The following is an 8,240-nucleotide window of genomic DNA, read 5'->3' on the forward strand; positions in this document are numbered from 1 at the left end:
CCACGGCTGGCTTTTGCCAAATGATGTCTCAACGGTGTAAACTTGTGGTCTGAGCCGGAAAGCATTCTCCAACATTGCTTACAGGTGTGGAGGTTGCGCTGCTTAGTGACTTGTCATAATAGAAAAAGCACAGTACTGCTAATCACATTAATGTTGGCTCTATTCTATTCAAGTGTCTCAGTAAGTAATGACACCAGCTGTGTGTGAAATAACCACCTATTTACTATATAGTGTGCTATATCTACCCATCGCCATGTTCTTTGAGTGTCTGAAATTTGAGAGTGTAAAATGTATTCACTATAATGTATAATGTCTTCAAACATTCCCACAATGTAGCAAAAAAGTAGTGACCATGACGTGTACACTACCTTCTACTAACAATCCAACAATACATAGTGTCTCATGAAAAAGTGAAATTTACAATCCCACATTAGCTCTGTCAGTGGTATCCCAAATTTGATTTAATTTTTTATATTTACAAGCGTCTGAAATTGATCACTTTAGAATGAACTATTATATAGGGAGCAGTTAATGAATGACCGAGGAAACGAATTCACACAGAGCCAGTGTAACTGAGCCAGCATGCACAATACCAGGACCCTGAACCTGAAGCAGCAAACTGGAATTTATTAAGTTTATTATTTACACCTGTGCTTTTTCTACTGTGACATGTCAAAATGTCTTCTGCGAAAAGGGCCGGTGATGCAATAGTTTTCCAAGAATCTCTTGGTCCTGCCTATGTTTTTTTTTTTTTTTTTTCTGTTTTTATTTCTTCATTCACTTTTTGTTAACATGTAAAAAACTTTTGTGTAAAAGGGAAGTGGAATATTTTCTCTCAGTGACACAAATGAACTACTGCGCTGGTTAACGTGGTAAGTTGTATTGATGCTTTCAGAGCATTTTATCTGACTTTACCTTTAAAATGCATTCTATACTAATACAAACAGCATAGCCAAATCTTTATATTCCTGCAGTGTGTCATTACAGGGTATACCGTCCTCCCCTAATGATGGGCACTTGTCCATGCAGCCTGGCCTTGTAAAAAGGTATGACATGCTAGTACACCTGAATAGAGAGGTTGCAGTGGCAGGCACAAAAATTAGTCTCCGTATTAGAGCATACAATACTTACAATGTTTGTGGCTGCAATACATTGTACAATCATTTACACATACTGCACAGGAAAAACAGTGACAGTGTTGAGCGCGGAATTTTTCCCTACAATACAAATAAAAGCAAGCGTTAGAGGAGTATGTGGTTCGAGATAAAGTAAAGTGAATTATTGTTGACTGCATAAGTCAAAAACATTTCAAAAGACAATTTAAAGTGAAAAACTCATACTGCACCTAGAATAACATAAGTCATGTTTGACCTTTACTAATATTTACAGTAGAATTGCATAAAGGTTGACTACAGAGAGGCCTTCACACAGATAAGAGTTATATAGTAACCCTTACCATGACCCATATCACACACACAAAGATAAGAGCTGAGTCCCACTAAAGACAGTAATTTAGGAATACCAAATTAAAGTATAAGCTGTTTAAATTCATAACTGACAGAAAACAGTTTACTGACAAGTCACTAACGTTTCTCTATGTATTGTAGTTATCCAACTAAACAGGTAGAATTTGTTATTTTGATAAATGAAGCATGTACAATGTATTATACTTCCATGAGTGCGTGTTAAATAGTGCATATCAAAAAGAAAAAATATATTTAAAGAAAGCAAGATACTTTATTCTGTTCTTTTAGGTTTCAAGGGAAAACTACAGTAATGTGAGTCAGTTAGAGCATGTTTAACTTTTCACTCAATCAGGTATCAATATTATGTTACCTGATTTTCATTTTGATTTTAGTTTGATACATATATATATATATATATATATATATATATATATATATATATATATATATATATAGCTTGCATATATGATTTGTAGAGTGTCAGAGGTATTTGGTTGCAATTTAATATTCAACTGCCTCATGTTAAATATCAACAAACAACTAAATATTTCATATCATGAAAAAAAAGGTTCCAAACAGACTCTTACAATCTAAATCTTTTTTTCTCTCTAATTTCAACCAAAGTCCAGCTGAAACCATTTCATAGAGATTTTAAAACATTTTAAACCCAGCCATTGCACCTCAATACAATTCACTTTTTTAGTGTCTATTTTAAAGCAGATGAACATATTTAAAAAGTTATAAAAGTTTTAAAGCTTATACCCTTGTATCCTAGCTCTGTCTCCAATCTAATGCCTTTACCTCAACAGTGGTGTTTAAAACTGTAGATATTGTTTTGCACATTAACATTTTGACACCTATTCTAATATTATGATGGAGAGCATGTGAATATAATGGAAATGAGGAACACATATAAAGCTAACCTTATCAAGACGGTATAATAGAATGTGTGGCTGTTAGACAAGTGGCATGGGGATTGTATGGGTAAATGGGAAATGTATCGGTAGTGTACTTATTTGATCGTTTATTTGGTTGAAGCACTTTGAATGTTTTAAAAAAAAAAAAATACTCACTTAAAAAGATACTGGATCACTAGTTAGTTTTACATGTAATAGCATGTGAGCTTTGTTAATCTCTGAATGTCCTATGAGGTTTAAACTACAAGAGGCCAGCTGTGTCAAAAATATGATGTCACTGTGCTACCTTTTATGGCTCAAGCTGGTTAGCTGTGTCATCCAGCTACTGGAGCGTGGTTAGTGCTTCCAAATCTGGTGACGGGGATAATCCAGGTTTTTGACATTGTTTAAAAAATATATCTGTACAGGTCTGTGTTTAGGCCTATTACTTAATTATGGTCTTTTTTTCCTTTTTTTTATCATTTATGATTTTGTAAGCTATGTTCGCCAAAATTACATGTGGTGTATTGTGTGATTTCCTGATATATCAAAAGCACATCTTTGACATCAAAATACTACAATACTCACAGTTGTAGCCAACAACAAAAAAAAAACAATCATGCTGTGAAGAACAACAATAAAGTGTTAATTTATTGGCATTTTAAAACAGTTGAGAAAAGTATTTTAACCACAGAGTTGTTTGGTTGGGAGAGCCCTAATTCTGTCACATTTCTTCGGACACTGCTGTGTGTGTGTGGTCATGCATGTTTAAGTTGCAGGGTTTGTGGACTAGACCCATTAGGTGATGACACGTTAACATTTTGGGCAAATTTGATGCAGTTTTTACCAGGAAGGTTTTGTTGGCAATATGAAGTCATATACATTACTGTATATAGTATCTGGATTTGTCAACCAGAAACAATTAAACAAAACCATTAATATCATGTACTGGGCAGATTTATCATTGCACATCACTGTTTCCCAACGCTGGCTATGAATTTGCCCTGAATAGTTGCTCTTGTATCACTTTAAATGTTAGTGGACAACAAACTAATGCTTGCACTGTGCTGCCTCTGACAAAGCAGCTGTCATTGCATTATGTATTTTTAATAAAGATGATTTACGGAAAATCTTGCAATTCTTTTGTACTTTCCTTTTTATCCTATACACCATTATCTATACCTGCTTATTCTGGTCAAGTTGGTCAGATTGGTCAAGAAGCGGGGGACACAACTGCATACCACCAGTCTATCAGGGCTGACAACTACTGTACAGGCAGTTTAGAGGTTTCACTTCACCAAACCTCATGTCTTTGCACTGTACGAGGACACTGACAAAGAGATGGGAAGATGTGCAAACTCCACACTGAAAGGCCCAGCCAGCATGTGGACTCAAACACTTCTTGCTGTGAGGTGACACTGCTAATAACTACACCACTGTGTCACCTTACTTTATTAGAGCCTTCTCATATCTTTCACCTCCCACAGTGTTTCATCTAGTTTAACAAAAGGTCGTCTGCTGCATAATATGAGCCCAACCTTTGTTTCTGGACAGTGGTGATACCATAGCCCGTATTTTACTTTACCGTAATAATATGCCATATCACTTACATAGTGTATCATAGAGTATCAGAGTTTCGACTGCAGACGCGCTTTATCTCTGACACTACAGCAACTCACCTATTGTATGTATATGAGCTGTAACCAGTCTCAAACCCATTAAGCAAAGCTATACTCTGATCTCATCAGGGAGGACAACCTGGAGCTGCTCCACTGAGATTCAGTCAGAGGTGACTTTGTGAATGTAGAGTATGTATTTTCAGCTTTTGCAGCCAAACAGGGTTCATTTTGGTTCTGAACAAAACAACCCTGCATTAAAACAATGCAACGGCTGTGTTGGTGGGGGGGTGAATTGTTTAATACAGATGAGAGTGAAATGTGACCCAGAGGGGTCAGTTTGAGTAATTAATCCATGAGTCTGAAGGCTTATCAAACACCAAATCAATGCAAGGCAGTTTATAATTCTATTAAACATTTTACAACTCTACAAATCATAGAGGTGACAAGCGTTTTTATCTTTTATTGCAACAATTGCGAGGTAAACAGTAGAAAACTGGTAGTCACATTACAATGCAATATTCCACCTGTGCATGCTTGCACATATTTGATTAGCCAGTGCAGCACTGTTCCAGGTGACAGTGCAATGTTGCGGCAACAGTCTAGCCTGGTTGAAATTTTTTCCAGATGACCCTGTGTTTTTTTTGCCAGAGCTCTCTGCTTTTGCACCCCCGCTGCATCAGCCCAGTGGGCCTATTCATATGAGAGAAGGGATCTGCGATTATTTTATGTAGTGCTGATTGCCTGAACACAGGCACAACATAGGTGCTACAGTAAAATAGACCACTGTACAGAATGTCAATCTGAGGGACAGAGCGAGAAAATAAATGTTATCCATCTATTTTGAACCAAATTGTATGAATAGCTGGAATTAGGCAGTTTTTAAAAATCAATATACTATCCCTACATTACATAGTTTTCACCCAATATTCAAGAAACAATCATGGAAGTAATTATTAAACATTCATTTTCAAAAACCACAATAAAAACGTTAACAATTAAATTGCAAAGTGTACAGTCAATAATGGCTGCAAAAGTAGTATGACACATTTCACTCGCTTAAATACAGAACATTTTATAAGATTAGAAGATTAAGTGACAGTTTCTTGTGGCTATATGAAGCCAGTGAAACAACAAGTAGTAATGTGATACTTGGAAGAAGAAGACACGAAAGAGACCATGTAGTTACAGTTCCACTTCACGCACACACACACAGCCCACAGATCTTGCAATCTTTTTTAACATTTTCGTAGCTATACCTTTTCCACACCAATCCAACATCTCCCCAAAGTTATGCCAACATCATGCAAATCACTACCAGTTTTACAAGTACCTCCTAACACCCAGCTCCAAATCATGAGGCTGCACAACATATGAGGCTACAAGCCTACAACGCAAAATCCTCCACCAAGAGTCCAGCTACATGTTCAGCAGGGTTTCACTACATTTCAGCACTGAAGTCTGGTACTTACAACTCTAACTTTCAAAGCGTGTTTGTGTGTGTGTGTGTGTGTGTGTGTGTGTGTGTGTGTGTGTGTGTGTGTGTGCTAATAGGTATGTACTGCAGACCGCGCTTAACTTTAGACAGGACTCACCTTTTGATGGTCCCTGTTCCCCATTTACAGACAGATGGACGGACTAACATAAAAACAACAGAGGCACAAACCGCAGGGACAAAACAGACGGGAAAAGGAGAGGAAAGGGACGCAAAGACAAGAACAGAGAGTTACAAGCATGCAACATTCTTCAGATGAAGAAAAGAGGACGGACAGATGAAAAGGAGAGGTAGAGAGGGGCCCACCCCACTTGTTCTCCTCCACTCAGGATGCTTTCTGAAATCTGCTCACTCACCGGCTGGTGCATAGAGAGAGAGAGGGAAAGGAAGGGGGAGGGGGAATAGAGCAGGTCGAAGTGTGGGGTGAGAGGAAGGTTAATCAGAGGGGGAGGTGAAAGTGGTGGGTGGGAAAAGATGGAGGTATGAAGAGAGAGAAAGGAGAGACTCTTAAGTAGCTGTGTTCGGACCGGCTCAGCCGTGTGGCTCCACTGCAGCATTTCACTGCCTTGGCCGTCCCAGAAACAGATTCTCCACTCCCTCCCTCCTTCCCTCCCTCTGCCTCTCATCTCACCTCCCTTCTTTGCCTCCTGTCATCACTCCTCCTATCGCTCCTGTCGTCCCCCCACCTTGTCTCCTTCTCCCCTGTCCACTCTAGCCTCCTATACCTATCCCTTCTTCTCCTTAAACTTCTCTTTCCTCTCACTCCTCCCGGTCACTAACATTTTTCTCTCCTCTCCTCTTCTCTCATCAGTGTAATGTCCTCTTTTGCTCCGCCTTCCTTCTATACACAGCATCCAAGGTCACCCTGTCCAGAGGCAGGTGTGTGTGCGTGTGCTCACATGTGACTATGTATTGGTGCGTATATGCACAGATACACGGACGTGCATCTCTCTGTATGTTTGCATCTCCTTCTCCCCCTCTTCATTGTATTTTCCTTTAGTATCTGTTTTCATATTTATCTACATTTAGCTCCCTGCATTAAGGTACCACATGTATTTCACTATCTTTCCCTGCTCCCCACAAATACTTGAACTTGGAAATGACATCAAGTGCCAAGAGACAGATCACCTGACAACATGTCGATAGGTTCAGTGTATGAGTTGGGGAGGTTAGGCATTCATCATGTCAGTATGGATTGTTACGGGAAGGGGGGGGGCTGGAAAGTGGTAAGGGGTAACAGAAATCACAAAAATTCCATGATATACATATTACTACTTCATTACTACTTAATTTTTTTCTTTGTATTATGTTGAAATATTTCATACATCAAGTATATTTGCATTTTCTATTAAACCTAAGATGGGCAATAAAATAAACTTTATCAGTATATTGTAAGAAATAAGTTTACTCTACTCATTGAAAAAAACAGTATAATAACTATCTGGCTGTGAGATAATCAGAGAATAAACTGTAAGCCACAACGTGCCTAAACTCCAGGGAGCGTCAAGTGATGCCAAAACATCAGACATATCAGTGGTGCCAAGTCATCGCTGAAATCACAAAAAAGTGTCGTGTGATGCCAGGTCATCACAGAAATATGTAGTGTCAGTTTAGAAAAGCAATTAGGTATTGTAGTAAAAATAAACATTGGAACACATAACGAAGTATCAATGCCATTTATATTTTTTTTTCTTACATTAAAAAGACTAGAATATAATTTTATTGCTCTCAGAGGGGTAATATCAGCTGTCGCAGGCAGCACAGATAAAAATGAAGCAACTACAGCCACACTAGAAAAAACAAAAAACAAAACAATACAAGAAACAGAATAGAAACTCTACAGCAGAAAGGTACAGTATGGGCAGACATATGTATAGTGGTTAACCCAGGACAGGATACAATACCTGCTGATGTTTGCATCAGCAATGCGAAAAACATTTTTAAACATGCCCTAGCATCTCATTGCTCTGTGCCTGCAGCCAGACGAGCAGGACAAAGTGGCAGTGTAGTGGGTGGGCTGAGTCTGATGTGGTGACTTTGTGTATGACTACTCCTATGCATGAATACATTTCAGTGAGATGTGGATGGGCCAAGAGGTTGGGTCAATTATATTCCACAGTAAAGTAAGTGGTGCTGAGATTCTACTTGGAGTGTTAGCAGTTTACAGAGGATGAAGAGTCCCATTTGGCAAGCCTATGCAAGTCTACAGTGTGTTGATCAATTGTGAGGTTATCCACTAATGTCCAACAAGGTATCTGAACTCTTTCACCTATTTAACAGTAACCTCACCATAGATTATCAGGGAAAGTAAAGGCTAGTAGACCCCTGAAAAGTAGTGAATGCAAAATCCTTTGCTTTTAATGTTGTTTTACTTGTTCTTACACCATTGAGGGAAATGGGAGGTTGTGTTGGGTATACAGAAATGGGCTTCAGATGTGACCCTGTGTGGCTCTGATATTTGTGATGACACTGTTAAGGTGTCGGTCGATCGGTGAAGAAGTCATGAATCTTGTGAATGAGGTCAGCCTGCACATTCAGGTTGTGGACGTTGTTAATCCTTCACTGCCACAGAGCTGTGTTGAAGGCTGAGCTGAGATTGATGAAAGGTATGCTATAATTATGTAATGTCCTGGTGGTGCCATTTTTTGTAACACAGTGTGAAGGACACATTACTTCCCCTGTGTGCACTGCAGGCAAACTGTGAGGCATGTAAACTAGGACCAGTTTCTTAAGGGGAACTTATGACAACCGAAATTAAAGTGACAGG

The sequence above is a fragment of the Xiphias gladius genome, chromosome 7, assembly GCF_016859285.1.
Source record: "Xiphias gladius isolate SHS-SW01 ecotype Sanya breed wild chromosome 7, ASM1685928v1, whole genome shotgun sequence".
In the NCBI taxonomy this organism is placed as follows: domain Eukaryota; kingdom Metazoa; phylum Chordata; class Actinopteri; order Istiophoriformes; family Xiphiidae; genus Xiphias; species Xiphias gladius.